The following is a 16,481-nucleotide window of genomic DNA, read 5'->3' as shown; positions in this document are numbered from 1 at the left end:
ATTTGATCACCTGTGCGATTTTTATTTTTTGCGCTATAAACAAAAAAAGAGCGACAATTCTGAAAAAAAAAAAGCAATATTTTTTACTTTCTGCTATAAAACAGAAAATCTATTTTTTTTTTTCAATTTAGGACAATATTCTGCCACATATTTTTGGTAAAATAAATGTCCTAATAAGCGTATTTTGATTGGTTTGCACAAAAGTTATCGCATTTACAAACTAGGAGATAGATTTATGTCATTTTTATTTATTTATTTATTTATTCTTTTTTACTAGTAATGTACCCAAATAAAATTGATGTCCTTTTTTCCCCACAAATAGAGCTTTCTTTTGGTGGTATTTGATCACCTGTGCGATATTTATTTATTTATTTTGCGCTATAAACAAACAAAAGAGCGACAATTCTGAAAAAACAAAACAAAAAAACAAAAAAACAATATTTTTCACATTCTGCTATATAACATTCACAAAAATTTTTTTTTTTTTTTTTTTTTTTTAACATTTTAGGCCAATTTGTTTTCTGCTACATATTTTTGGTAAAAAAAAATTGCAATAAGCGTATTTTGATTGGTTTCCGCAAAAGTTATCACGTCTACAAACTAGGAGATAGATTTATGTCATTTTTATTTATTTATTTATTTTTTACTAGTAATGTACCCAAATAAAAAAAAAAGTCATTTTTCCCCACAAACAGAGCTTTCTTTTGGTGGTATTTGATCACCAGTGCGATTTTTATTTGCGCTATAAACAAACAAAAAAGCGACAATTCTGAAAAAAAAAAAAAAAAAAACAATATTTTTCACATTCTGCCATATAACATTTACAAAAAAAAAAAATTTAAAAATCAATATTTTTTAACATTTTAGGCCAATTTGTTTTCTGCTACATATTTTTGGTAAAAAAAAAAAAATTGCAATAAGCTTATTTTGATTGGTTTGCGCAAAAGTTATCGCGTCTTCAAACTACGGGAAAGATTTATGTCATTTTTATTGTTTTTACACAGGTGGAGGAGGGGGGTCTATAATGTGTGGTCATCCTGTACACAGGTGGAGGAGGGGGATCTATAATGTGAGGTCACCCTGTACACAGGTGGAGGAGGGGGATCTATGATGTGAGGTCACCCTGTACACAGGTGGAGGAGGGGGATCTATGATGTGAGGTCACCCTGTACACAGGTGGAGGAGGGGGATCTATGATGTCTGGTCACCCTGTACACAGGTGGAGGAGGGGGATCTATAATGTTCGGTCACCCTGTACACAGGTGGAGGAGGGGATCTATAATGTTCGGTCACCCTGTACACAGGTGGAGGAGGGGATCTATAATGTGAGGTCATCCTGTACACAGGTGGAGGAGGGGGATCTATAATGTTCGGTCAACCTGTACACAGGTGGAGGAGGGGATCTATAAAGTTCGGTCACCCTGTACACAGGTGGAGGAGGGGATCTATAATGTGAGGTCATCCTGTACACAGGTGGAGGAGGGGGATCTATAATGTGAGGTCACCCTGTACACAGGTGGAGGAGGGGGATCTATGATGTGAGGTCACCCTGTACACAGGTGGAGGAGGGGGATCTATGATGTCTGGTCACCCTGTACACAGGTGGAGGAGGGGGATCTATAATGTTCGGTCACCCTGTACACAGGTGGAGGAGGGGATCTATAATGTGAGGTCATCCTGTACACAGGTGGAGGAGGGGGATCTATAATGTGTGGTCACCCTGTACACAGGTGGAGGAGGGGGATCTATAATGTGCGGTCACCCTGTACACAGATGGAGGAGGGGGATCTATAATGTGCGATCACCTTGTACACAGGTGGAGGAGGGGATCTATAATGTGCAGTCAGGTGGAGGAGGGGGATCTACAGTATCATGTGCGGTCACCCTGTACACAGGTGGAGGAGGGGGATCTATAATGTGCGGTCACCCTGTACACAGATGGAGGAGGGGGATCTATAATGTGAGGTCACCCTGTACACAGATGGAGGAGGGGGATCTATAATGTGCGGTCACCCTGTACACAGATGGAGGAGGGGGATCTATGATGTGAGGTCACCCTGTACACAGATGGAGGAGGGGGATCTATAATGTGAGGTCACCCTGTACACAGATGGAGGAGGGGGATCTATAATGTGAGGTCACCCTGTACACAGATGGAGGAGGGGGATCTATAATGTGCGGTCACCCTGTACACAGGTGGAGGAGGGGGATCTATGATGTGAGGTCACCCTGTACACAGGTGGAGGAGGGGATCTATAATGTGAGGTCACCCTGTACACAGATGGAGGAGGGGGATCTATAATGTGAGGTCACCCTGTACACAGATGGAGGAGGGGGATCTATAATGTGTGGTCACCCTGTACACAAATGGAGGAGGGGATCTATAATGTGAGGTCACCCTGTACACAGATGGAGGAGGGGGATCTATAATGTGAGGTCACCCTGTACACAGGTGGAGGAGGGGGATCTATAATGTGTGGTCACCCTGTACACAGATGGAGGAGGGGGATCTATAATGTGAGGTCACCCTGTACACAGATGGAGGAGGGGGGGGATCTATAATGTGAGGTCACCCTGTACACAGGTGGAGGAGGGGGATCTATAATGTGTGGTCACCCTGTACACAGATGGAGGAGGGGGATCTATAATGTGAGGTCACCCTGTACACAGATGGAGGAGGGGGATCTATAATGTGAGGTCACCCTGTACACAGGTGGAGGAGGGGGATCTATAATGTGAGGTCACCTTGTACACAGATGGAGGAGGGGGATCTATAATGTGCGGTCACCCTGTACACAGGTGGAGGAGGGGGATCTATAATGTGAGGTCACCCTGTACACAGGTGGAGAAGGGGGATCTATAATGTGAGGTCAGCCTGTACACAGATGGAGGAGGGGGATCTATAATGTGAGGTCACCATGTACACAGATGGAGGAGGGGGATCTATGATGTGCGGTCACCCTGTACACAGATGGAGGAGGGGGATCTATGATGTGAGGTCACCCTGTACACAGATGGAGGAGGGGGATCTATAATGTGAGGTCACCCTGTACACAGATGGAGGAGGGGGATCTATAATGTGTGGTCACCCTGTACACAGATGGAGGGGGGGGGGATCTATAATGTGAGGTCGCCCTGTACACAGATGGAGGAGGGGGAATCTATGATGTGAGGTCACCCTGTACACAGGTGGAGGAGGGGGATCTATAATGTGAGGTCACCCTGTACACAGGTGGAGGGGGGGGATCTATAATGTGTGGTCACCCTGTACACAGGTGGAGGAGGGGGATCTATAATGTGAGGTCACCCTGTACACAGATGGAGGAGGGGGATCTATGATGTGAGGTCACCCTGTACACAGATGGAGGAGGGGGATCTATAATGTGAGGTCACCCTGTACACAGATGGAGGAGGGGGATCTATAATGTGTGGTCACCCTGTACACAGATGGAGGAGGGGGATCTATAATGTGAGGTCACCCTGTACACAGGTGGAGGAGGGGGATCTATAATGTGAGGTCACCCTGTACACAGATGGAGGAGGGGGATCTATAATGTGAGTTCAGCCTGTACACAGATGGAGGAGGGGGATCTATAATGTGAGGTCACCATGTACACAGATGGAGGAGGGGGATCTATGATGTGAGGTCACCCTGTACACAGATGGAGGAGGGGGATCTATGATGTGAGGTCATCCTGTACACAGATGGAGGAGGGGGATCTATAATGTGTGCTCACCCTGTACACAGATGGAGGGGGGGGGGATCTATAATGTGAGGTCGCCCTGTACACAGATCGAGGAGGGGGAATCTATGATGTGAGGTCACCCTGTACACAGGTGGAGGAGGGGGATCTATAATGTGAGGTCACCCTGTACACAGATGGAGGAGGGGGATCTATGATGTGAGGTCACCCTGTACACAGATGGAGGAGGGGGATCTATAATGTGAGGTCACCCTGTACACAGATGGAGGAGGGGGATCTATAATGTGAGGTCACCCTGTACACAGATGGAGGAGGGGGAACTATGATGTGCAGTCAGGTGGAGGAGGGGGATCTACAGTATCATGTGCGGTCACCCTGTACACAGGTGGAGGAGGGGGATCTATAATGTGTGTACAATACACAATAAATACACTGACTGAACAGAAGAATGCATCTGGAAATTCCATTATAAAGCCGCCAATATTACCCCCCCCCCCCTCCCCCGCCTGGAGCACCATTACTGGGAGGTCACCAGACCAAGAGATCCAGATGAGTTCAGGCAGAAGAATCCCAATCTTCACCTAGAAATGGAATGTGACTTATTGAGGATTGATCTCAGTGTGTGAGGGGGGGGGGGGGGGCAGTAAGAGACTGAAACCGTCTGTCACCCCCACATAGAAATATAAGGAAATATCACGTGTAATAAAAACATATTTCAGCAGATTACACTAAAAAAATAATGATGGAGATAAAAATATTTACTGCCAGAAATCAGTAAATAAATAAGTCTGTGCACCACAGGAGCTTACACTCTATTCCCCCTCCCCATACTACAGTCACACTGATTATTATACATTTTTATAGCTCTGACATACACACAGCGCTGTACAGAGAACACTGAGCCAGTCATATCAGTCATTAAACTAAAGGAGCTTACGCTCTAATGCCCTTCCACAGTCACGCACTATTATTATTATACATTTATATAGCTCTGGCATATTCCACAGCGCTGTATGGCGAACATTGAGCTAGTCATTTCAGTTTATGCACCAGAGGAGCTTACACTCTAATATTCCCGCCACAGTTACACATTATTATACAATTATATAGCCCTGACATATTCCACAGTGCTGTACAGAGAACACTGAGCCAGTCATATCAGCCTCTGCACCACAGGAGCTTACACTCAAATGTCCCTTGTTAGCCCGAATGCGTGTTTAGGTGGAGGTAGGTTTTGTCATGCTTTACTTACAGTCAGGTCCATAAATATTGGGACATCGACACAATTCTAATCTTTTTGGCTCTATACACCACAGCAATGGATTTGAAATGAAACAAACAAGATGTGCTTTAACTGCAGATTTTCAGCTTTAATTTGAGGGTATTCACATCCAAATCAGGTGAACGGTGTAGGAATTACAACAGTTTGTATATGTGCCTCCCACTTTTTAAGGGACCAAAAGAAATGGGACAGATTAACAATCATAAATCAAACATTCACTTTTTAATATTTGGTTGCAAATCCTTTGCAGTCAATTACAGCCTGAAGTCTGGAACGTATAGACATCACCAGACGCTGGGTTTCATCCCTGGTGATGCTCTGCCAGGCCTCTACTGCAACTGTCTTCAGTTCCTGCTTGTTCTTGGGGCATTTTCCCTTTAGTTTTGTCTTCAGCAAGTGAAATGCATGCTCAATCAGATTCAGGTCAGGTGATTGACTTGGCCATTGCATAACATTCCACTTCTTTCCCTTAAAAACTCTTTGGTTGCTTTTGCATTAGGCCCCATGCACACGGGGCGTTAGAAAAAACGTACGTCAAAGTTAGTTCTGACGCCGGAAAAAGCAGCTGTAAAAACGTGCTTTCAGTAGCTTTTTCCATTGGCGTTATTGCACGTTTTGCCACGTTGCTTTTAGCAGCGTTTTTTTTTCTTCCATTCAAAATCAATGGTTCCCTATGGGAGCCTATTGATTTGAATGGAGGTCGCACCGCAACACCGCAAGTCGGATCCGACTTGCGGGGCGACTTGCGCTGTGAGAATCTTGAGGGGGAACTCCACGCCAAAATGGGAAAAAAACGGCGTGGGGGTCCCCCCCAGGGTTCCAAACCAGGCCCTTCGGGGGTGGGGCCGCTCGCTCGTCCCCTCCCCTTTCCTGGCCTGCCGGGCTGCATGCTCGGATAAGGATAAGGGCATATGACGTCATCTGTGACATGAGGGGGCGGGGTCTCCAGATGACGTCATCGGGGCCACGCCCCTTATGGCTATATAATAAGCTGAAGAGACCGGAGATAGGCATAATCAGCGGAGACGTCGTCGGAGGAGGACCGGAGGAAGAAGACAGCCGACAGCCGACAGCAAAAGAGCAGAAGACCGGAGAGGAGAAGAAAAGAAGAGAGGACAGCAGAAGAGGGGACAGCAGAAGACCCCGGAGACAAGAACACAAGAAGAGGGGGACAGCAAAAGAGCAGAAGACCCCGGAGAGGAGAAGACAAGAAGGGCGGACAGCAAAAGAGCAGAAGACCCCGGAGAAGACCCCGGAGAGGAGAAGACAAGAAGAGTCGGATGAAGATTTTTAATAAACTTTCCAAAACGTCTCTTGTCGTTATTTCCATACACTGCCTTTTATGGGGTGAATGGGTAGGGGTACAGTGTACCCCATACCCATTCACATAGGGAGGGGGTCCGGGATCTGGGGTGCCCCCTTGTTAAAGGGGGCTTCCAGATTCCGATGAGCCCCCTGCCCGCAGACCCCCACAACCACCGGCCAGGGTTGTGGGGATGAGGCCCTTGTCCTCATCAACATGGGGGCAAGGTGCTTTGAGGTGGGGGGTGCAGAGCTCCCCCTGCCCCAAAGCACCAACACCCCCACATGTTGAGGGCATGTGGCCTGGTGTGGTCCAGGGGGGTGGGGCCGCTCGCTCGTCCCCTCCCCTTTCCTGGCCTGCCGGGCTGCATGCTCGGATAAGGGTTTGGTATGGATTTTGGGGGGGACCTCATGCCGTTTTTTCGGCATGGGGCTACCCTCAAATTCCATAACAGACCCGAAGGGCCTGGTTTGGAACCCTGGGGGGGACCCCCACGCCGTTTTTTTCCCATTTTGGCGTGGCGTTCCCCCTCAAGATTCCCACAGCGCAAGTCACCCCGCAAGTCGGATCCGACTTGCGGTGTTGCGGTGCGACCTCCATTCAAATCAATAGGATCCCATAGGGAACCATTGATTTTGAATGGAAGAAAAAAAAACGTATAACGTGGCTTAACGCACGTTAAGCAACGTTATAGCAAAGTTATTCAGCTTTTAGCAGCGTCAGGCGTTTTTAACGCTGGTCCTCAGAACGCGCAGGTGGTGGGTTCTTGTTGCAGCCTAAAAACGTCTAAGCCACTTACAGCTCAAAAACGTCTGAGTGTGCATGAGGCCATAGAATAACATGGAGGGGCGTTTTTAGGCTTCAAAAAGAAAACGCCTGACGCTGCTTACAGCGGCGTTAAAAACGTCCCGTGTGCATGGGGCCTTATGCTTCGGGTCATTGTCCATCTGCACTGTGAAGCGCCGTCCAATGAGTTCTGAAGCATTTGGCTGAATATGAGCAGATAATATTCCCCGAAACACTTCAGAATTTATCCTGCTGCTTTTGTCAGCAGTCACATCATCAATAAATACGAGAGAACCAGTTCCAGTGGCAGCCATACATGCCCACGCCATGACACTACCACCACCATGCTTCACTGATGAGGTGGTATGCTTTGGATCATGAGCAGTTCTTTTCCTTCTCCATACACTTCTCTTCCCATCACTCTGGTACAAGTTGATCTTGGTCTCACCTGTCCATAGGATGTTGTTCCAGAACTGTGAAGGCTTTTTTAGATGTTGTTTGACAAACTCTAATCTGGCCTTCCTGTTTTTGAGGCTCACCAATGGTTTACATCTTGTGGTGAACCCTCTGTATTCACTCTGGTGAAGTCTTCTCTTGATTGTTGACTTTGACACACATACACCTACCTCCTGGAGAGTGATCTTGATCTGGCCAACTGTTGGGAAGGGTGTTTTCTTCACCAAGAAAATAATTCTTCGGTCATCCACCACAGTTGCTTTCCGTGGTCTTCCGGGTCTTTTGGTATTGCTGAGCACACCTGTGTGTTCTTTCTTTTTAAGCATGTTCCAAACAGTTGGTTTGGCCACACCTAATGTTTTTGCTATCTCTCTGATTGGTTTGATTTGTTTTTTCCGCCTAATGATGGCTTGCTTCACTGATAGTGACAGCTCTTTGGATCTCATATTGAGAGTTGACAGCAACAGATTCCAATTGCAAATAGCACACTTGAAATGAACTCTGGACCTTTGATCTGCTCCTTGTAAATGGGATAATGAGGGAATAACACACACCTGGCCATGGAACAGCTGAGCAGCCAATTGTCCCACTACTTTTGGTCCCTAAAAAGTGGGAGGCACATATACAAACTGTTGTAATTCCTACACCGTTCACCTGATTTGGATGTAAATACCTTCAAATTAAAGCTGAAAGTCTGCAGTTAAAGCACATCTTGTTTGTTTCATTTCAAATCCATTGTGGTGGTGTATAGAGCCAAAAAGATTAGAATTGTGTCGACGTCCCAATATTTATGGACCTGACTGTATATGAAAAAAATGTATATTACATTTAGGTATTTTATATAAATGTTTTCATATATGGTATATTTATTGCTAGGCACCCTAAAATTTCCGCATTATCTCGGCCAGTTTCTACAGTTGGAGAACGGACAGGGGCCCTCTATATTTACACTCTAATGTTCCCCCACAGTCACACGCTATTATTATAATACATTTATATAGGTAGTGAACAAGCATTTTGAAAGTGTGAAATGCGTCTATCTCTGTATCCTGTGTACCTTTATGTTAATAAAGGATTCGTCTTCCTAGCAGCAGGTGGTGTGTGGCCGATTTCTCCTTCATTAATACGTTTATATAGCTCTGACATATTCCATAGTGCTGTACAGAGAACACTGAGCCTCAGGAGCTTACACTCTAATGTCCCTCCCACAATAACACACTATTATTATAATACATTTATATAGCTCTGACATATTCCATAGTGCTGTACAGAGAACACTGAGCCCCAGGAGCTTACACTCTAATGTCCCCCCCACAGTCACACACTATTATTATAATACATTTATATAGCTCTGACATATTCCATAGTGTTGTACAGAGAACACTGAGCCTCAGAAGCTTACACTCTAATGTCCCTCCCACAATCACACACTATTATTATAATACATTTATATAGCTCTGACATATTCCATAGTGCTGTACAGAGAACACTGAGCCCCAGGAGCTTACGCTCTAATGCCCCCCCCACAATCACACACTATTATTATATTACATTTATATAGCTCTGACATATTCCGCAGCACTGTGCAGAGAACACTGAGCCCCAGGAGCTTACACTCTAATGTCCCTCCCACAATCACACACTATTATTATAATACATTTATATAGCTCTGACATATTCTATAGTGTTGTACAGAGAACACTGAGCCTCAGAAGCTTACACTCTAATGTCCCTCCCACAATCACACACTATTATTATAATACATTTATATAGCTCTGACATATTCCATAGTGCTGTACAGAGAACACTGAGCCCCAGGAGCTTACGCTCTAATGTCCCCCCCCCACAGTCACACACTATTATTATAATACATTTATATAGCTCTGACATATTCCGCAGCGCTGTGCAGAGAACACTAGGTCAGTCCCATCAGTTTCTAACCGGAGGAGCTTACACTCTAATCCCCCCAGCACTCTCAGATTCCTTTGGCGTGATGTTGACAAAGTAAATAATTGTCTGTACAGTCCCATCCAGGGAATGTCACACAAATGTGACCTTTATTCGGCTCCTAAAGTTCCTCTGAGGATCTCTGATGAATTGTGTGATCAGGACAAATGTAAAAATAAAAATATATTATTATTATTATAATTATTTAGAATTTATTTAACCTCTTGCTGACCGCCCGCCGTAGTATTACTGCGGCAGGGTGGCTCGGCTGGGCAAAATCACGTAGAACTATGTGATTTTGTGCACGAGGTCTCGGTGGCACGCGTGCCGCCGGAGCCGCGCTCCTGCTGTGTTTAGTTTGTAAACGCAATAACTTTTGCGCAAATAAATTAAAATAAGCTTTTTGGGATTTTTTTTTTTTTTTACCAAAAATATGTAGCAGAATACAAATTGGCCTAAATTGATAAAAAAAAAAGGATTTTTAAATTTTTTTATTGGGAATGTTTTATATCAGAAAGTAAAAAATATGGCGTTTTTTTCAAAATTGACGCTCTTTTTTTTGTTTATAGCGCAAAATCTAAAAACCTCAGAGGTGATCAAATAGAACCAAAAGAAATCTCTATTTGTTGGGAAAAAAGGACACCAATTGTATTAGGGTACAGCTTCGCATGACCACGCAATTTTTTGTTAAAGTAACGCAGTGCCGAATCGCAAAAAATGGCCAGGTCATTAAGGGGGTAAAATCTTCCGGGGGTGAAGTGGTTAACAGATATTTAGTTATTTCAGCTTAGAAGGAAAACATTTGCATAATACAGTGACAGAGCCCCCCCCCCCCTCACCTTTCCCCTCCTCTACCTCCCCTCCCCTCCCTTCCCCCGAGGTGAATTCATGACATATTTTTTCGTGATTTCGGCTCACACAATTCCACGGAGAACATTGTTTGAGATATGTAGCTGATATTTATTGAAATACACAGTGACCGATAATATTGACATGGATACAATGTTTCTGGATGACATAACAATATTCAGTGTTAGGAAATAATTCTTTCAGTTTCTTTGTTAAAAGATAAAAATTCAATGTGTAAAATCAGAACTTCAGCCAAAAATAGCAAGATAAAAATGATTTCGACATTATAGAATAAAATAACTAAACCAACAATGGCTGCAATATTCAGCTTCAGGTCTGAGCTTTCCCTCACAGTACTTATTTTTGCCACTAGATGGCCTCAGTCTGATTGCCAGCACTTTCTCTGAGCCCAGGTCATCTTGGACAGCACCCCAGTCTGTGACTGGACCATGAAAGGAGAAGTAGCACAGGGATGAACTCATCTCTCTGACACCCCCCCTCTCTCCTCCTACCAGCATGCTTCTTGTCAGCACATGAGCTAACTGGCTCTTTGTGCTGCTTCCTCCTCTCACACTCCAGCCCTGCTGTACAGAGATTATAAAAGGCTGAAACCCGGGGCTGTCTTAATATATGAGCACCCCAGGGGCCCGAGGAGCATGGGGGCCCCATAATAATCTTGCATTACATCATACTTGCCAACTGTCCTGGATTTGCTGGGATAGTCACACTAAGCTGTGGATGGCAGTGTCCCGAAACCTGTATTGTGCCCTCCTCATCCCTGCACTGTGCCCTCCTCATCCCTGTACTGTGCCCTCCTCAACCCAATACTGTGCCCTCCTCATCCCTGTACTGTGCCCTCCTTAACCCAATACTGTGCCCTCCTCATCCCTGTACTGTGCCCTCCTCATCCCTGTACTGTGCCCTCCTGCTCCCAGTATTGTGCGCTCCTCATCCCTGTACTGTGCCCTCCTCATCCCTGTACTGTGCCCTCCTCATCCCTGTATTGTGCCCTCATCATTCCTGTACTGTGCCCTCCTCATCCCTGTATTTAGATCTTCTTATACCTGAATTGTGCCCTCCTCATCCCTGTACTGTGCCCTCCTGATCCCTGTATTGTGCCCTCCTCCGCCCCAGTATTGTGCCCCCATCCCCCCAGTATTGTGCCCTCCACATCCCAGTGCTGTGCCCTCCTCCCCCCAGTATTGTGCCCTCCTCATCCCTGTACTGTGCCCTCCTCATCCCTGTATTGTGCCCTCCTCATCTCTGTACTGTGCCCTCCACATCTCTGTTCTGTGCCCCCCCATATTGTTGCCTCCTCATTTCTGTACTGTGCCCTCCCCCCCTTAGTATTGTTCCCTCCACATCCCTGTACGGTGCCCCCCCCCCCCAGTATTGTTCCCTCCTTATCCCTGTACTGTGCCCCCCCCCAGTATTGTGCCCTCCACATCCCTGTAGGTGGGAATATTGAGGCAGGCTGGTAGGGGCCCCAGTGCATTGTTTTGCCCAGGGGCTCATGATGCTATTAGGACGCCCCTGCTGATACCAGATCACATTTAGGTACTTGAATTTAAATACATTTATTGAAGTGGAAATGAGCAAACTCGGCGTCAAATTTGACTGTAAAACGGCAGCAAAACCTGGACCCTTTCATCCTAATGCCTCATTTACATGGATGACCAGGAAGGGGGTGGTAAAAATAGGTGGTTGAGCCATGGGTTTACTGCCCCCTGACAGTGGCCAGAAGGGGTACATTGGAAGGGGGGAGTCAAAATGATACCCCTGGCACCAGTGCCGGAACAAGGTCCATCCAGCGCTCAGAGCAAAGATGGCAAACTGCGCCCCCTTCCCATTCATGATATGCAAGCTTTTCTCTTTGAGGAATTTCAGAACACTATACCACATTTTGGCCACTAGATAGAGCTGATGATCCAAGAATGAATCTATTAGAAAACATAGGGTGACATGATTTAAGAAATAAAGTTAAAAACCTAGGTATAAACATCTCTATTTTCAAGGGGTCTATTTATAAAATTGTCATCAGCCAGATGTCAGAAGCATTCGTGCAATCTGAAGGAAATTTCCCCCACTTTTTTTTCCAATTAAAACATTAATTGGCCAAATGTCAGAAGCATTTGTGTAAGCTGCAGGAAATGTCCCCTTTTTTCTTCTAATAGATTAATTCCTATATTATCAGCTCCATCTAGTGGCCAAAAATGGAGTACATTTTCTCATTCAGGTTTATTTCAGAAAACTACACCTCATTTTGGCCACTAGATGGAGCTGATGATACAGAAATAATCTATTAGAAAACAAATAGTGACATGATTTAAGAAATAAAAGTTAAAAACCTAGGTATAAATATCTCTATTTTCAAAGGGACCAATTTATAAAACATTAATTGGCCGAATGTCAGAAGCATTCGTGTAAGCTGCATGAAATGTCCCCTTTTTTCTTCTAATAGATTAATTCCTATATTATCAGCTCCATCTAGTGGCCAAAAATGGAGTACATTTTCTCATTCAGGTTTATTTCAGAAAACTACACCTCATTTTGGCCACTAGATGGAGCTGATGATACAGGAATTAAACTATTGTAAAACATATAGTGACATGATTTAAGAAATAAAGTTAAAAACCTAGGTATAAATATCTCTATTTTCAAGGGGTCTATTTATAAAATTGTCATTAGCCAGATGTGCAATCTGATGGAAATCCCCCCCCCCTTTTTTTCCAATTAAAACTATAGTTGGCTGAATGTCAGAAGCATTCGCGTAAGCTGCAGGTAATTTCCCCCTTTTCTCCTAATAGATTCATCCCTGTATCATCAGCTCCATCTAGTGGCCAAAATGGAGTACATTTTCTCATTCAGGTTTATTTCAGAAAACTATACCTCAATTTGGCCACTAGATGGAGCTGATGATACAGAAATAATCTATTGGAAAACATACAGTGAAATTTTATTCAGCCTGCAAAAGTGTTTCTGATATTCATGCAACAAATATTTTATGAATAGACCCGATAGTGTTTGTTTACCAGTCTCTGGTGGTGTGCCCAATCTATTCAGGGTAGGACAAATATCTACGTTTCCAACCACTTTAAATCTTAAATACGGTCTACAATATTATAAAGGGATCCAGTACTGAAATAACAAAGTTGCTCTTTTAGGAATGTCCATTGCCTAGCTGCCCCTGGTTTGAATACTTTCCAAAGCCATACAATTATATGTATACTGCAATACCATCACACATCATTATTATTATACAGTTTATAATATACAGTTTACTTTATCAATATATGTCGGCGCTATATAAATCCTGTATAATAATAATATATCAAAATACAATACAATCTCCTTTAGTTCTGCCAAAACTTTGTAATGTAGGCCTTCTAACATGATCTGCTCAGTTTGAACTCTCTCAGGCAGATCCTACAGCTGCATAGTTGTTGGTAGAACTAAAAGGAGATTGTACAATCAGATTGTCACATACATGGTATTTAGTCTCTGTCCTGGTAGGTCTGCAGGTCAGGACTTCTGATGTGACTGGTTAAAAACAGAATTTGTCTTAGCTGATAACTTTCACCCAACTATGATGAACCCAGAATGCGGCATAGAGGGGCTCGGTGAAGGTGGCAGTGAAGGTGTGGAGGTGGCGGATTGTGCTGCCCAGCTCATAGAAGGATAGCTGCCCAGCCCTGTAGTCCAGGAAGACCCCCACCTTATTGCACTCCACCTTCGAGTTCAGCGAGACGGCCCGCCTGTTGTAGATTGCAGAGTAATTTTTATACCACACACGCAAACACCAAGACTTCTCATTCTCTCCAATGGGAAACTTAATCCCTTTCCTGGTAGCGTTGGCGTAGGTCACCCCAAGCCGGACACCCCCTTCCTCGCCGATCTCCACCACCCAAAAGTACCTCCCGGAGGAAAAGTTTCTGGTGCTCAACACCTGGCTGTAATCAAAAATCTGCTTCTTCTTTTTGCGCATGCTCATTCGAGGTTTCAACTGTTTCACAGAGGTCCAGGACGCAGTCTTTTGGTTAGCCGAAATCTCCAGATCTTGAGCGGATGTTTTCTCATCCAGTTTAATATCCGAGACTTCTTCCAGGAAGAAACCTTTTAGTTTGATGGATTGGGTTATGATGTCCGTTAAGCTTTTGTGCACGGTGACCGACACCAAACCGTGAATGGACTCCCTGATTGGAGGGAGGATATTTTCATCTGATGGCCATGCCATCTTGACATGATCTATGTATTCAGAAACTTCGTTGGCCTGGGACTTGGAGTCAAGTAAGGCGGTCAGTGGATCCCCCGTGTCACACAGTTCTTCAATCTGATGCATTTTCGTGGCCAGCTCGTCCTTCTGTATTTCCAGCTTTTGAAAAAGATTGGAGACCGACTGTGAGATTTGCTTTTCTTGGCTGGAGATTTCAGTTAGAAGTCTTCTCTCCAGATCATCCAGATGTTTCCTGATGTCCCTAAACAGGGAAGTGACCCTCTCTATCTCACCAGCCACTTTCTTTTTTTCTCTTTCCCAATGATCTTTCAGTCTCTGGCCTCCCTTCTCAGTCTCCTCTCTCAATAGGGTCAGTTGCTCCAGAAGTTTCCTCAGGTTCCTTTTCTCTTTGTCAAAAGCCTCGTTTAGTGTCTCGGTCTGGTGCCCCTTGTGCTCTCCAGTGGCGGAGCCAGAGGGCTAGCTGGGGTGTCAATTGCCACCCCAGACAAAATCTTTGCCACCCCTGTTGCCACCCTGCTCAGGGCAGGAGGGGTTTGACCGGGAACTCGGGGCTACATATCAACACTTTAACAGGCAGCACACTAGCACAGCAAGTGATAAATGGTCGATTCGGCGGGGGAGGGGGCCAGCTGCAATGTGATTGCAGCTGTCAAATTTAGACATTGATGTCGGGTGTGGGCGGGGCCGTTTGCGGGAGTCGGGGCTCCGCCCCCTTGCTCCGTGGAGAAACTGAAGCTGGCTGGGAAGGAAGCTGGCAGGGGGCGGGACCAATTGTAGCTGCTGTATGGGCACACAGAGCTTCCCATCCTCCCCCAGCATTCAGAGCCAGGAGGATTTTCATTTCATCCTCCGCGCCTGAAATTGGCTCCACCCACCTCCCTGCCACCATCAGAGAGAGAAACTGACTGAAGCTGGATGGGGCAGGAAGGATTCAGCCGCGGGATGGATGGATGGATGGTGTCAGCTCCGGTTCCTGGACTTGGTAAGTAATGCTGGCTCTGCCCCCCTCTCTCTCACCACTACCCCTCACTACCCCTCCTCCCCTCTCACTACCACCCCCTCCCCCCTCTCTCACTACTACCCCCCCTCCCCCCTCTCTCACCACTACCCCCCTCCCCCCTCTCTCACTACTACCCCCCTCCCCCTCTCTCACTACTACCCCCCTCCCCCCCTCCCCCTCTCTCACTACTACCCCCCTCCCCCCTCTCTCACTACTACCCCCCTCCCCCCTCTCTCACTACTACCCCCCTCCCCCCTCTCTCACTACTACCCCCCTCCCCCTCTCTCACTACTACCCCCCTCCCCCCTCCCCCTCTCTCACTACTACCCCCCTCCCCCCTCTCTCACTACTACCCCCCTCCCCCTCTCTCACTACTACCCCCCTCCCCCCCTCCCCCTCTCTCACTACTACTCCCCTCCCCCCTCTCTCACTACTACCCCCCTCCCCCTCTCTCACTACTACCCCCCTCCCCCTCTCTCACCACTTCCCCCCTCCCCCTCTCTCACTACTACCCCCCCTCTCTCACTACTACCCCCCTCCCCCTCTCTCACTACTACCCCCCTCCCCCTCCCCCTCTCTCACCACTTCCCCCCTCCCCCTCTCTCACTACTACCCCCCCTCTCTCACTACTACCCCCCTCCCCCTCTCTCACTACTACCCCCCTCCCCCTCTCTCACCACTTCCCCCCTCCCCCTCTCTCACTACTACCCCCCCCTCTCTCACTACTACCCCCCTCCCCCTCTCTCACTACTAACCCCCCTCCCCCCTCTCTCACTACTACCCCCCCTCCCCTCTCTCACCACTAGCCCCCTCCCCCCTCTCTCACTACTACCCCCCTCCCCCCTCCCCCTCTCTCACTACTACCCCCCTCCCCCCTCTCTCACTACTACCCCCCTCCCCCCTCCCCCCTCCCCCCTCTC

The sequence above is a fragment of the Pelophylax lessonae genome (genome assembly GCF_965119305.1).
Source record: "Pelophylax lessonae genome assembly, chromosome: 11".
Classification (NCBI taxonomy): domain Eukaryota; kingdom Metazoa; phylum Chordata; class Amphibia; order Anura; family Ranidae; genus Pelophylax; species Pelophylax lessonae.
Note: the sequence above shows the minus strand (reverse complement) of the source record.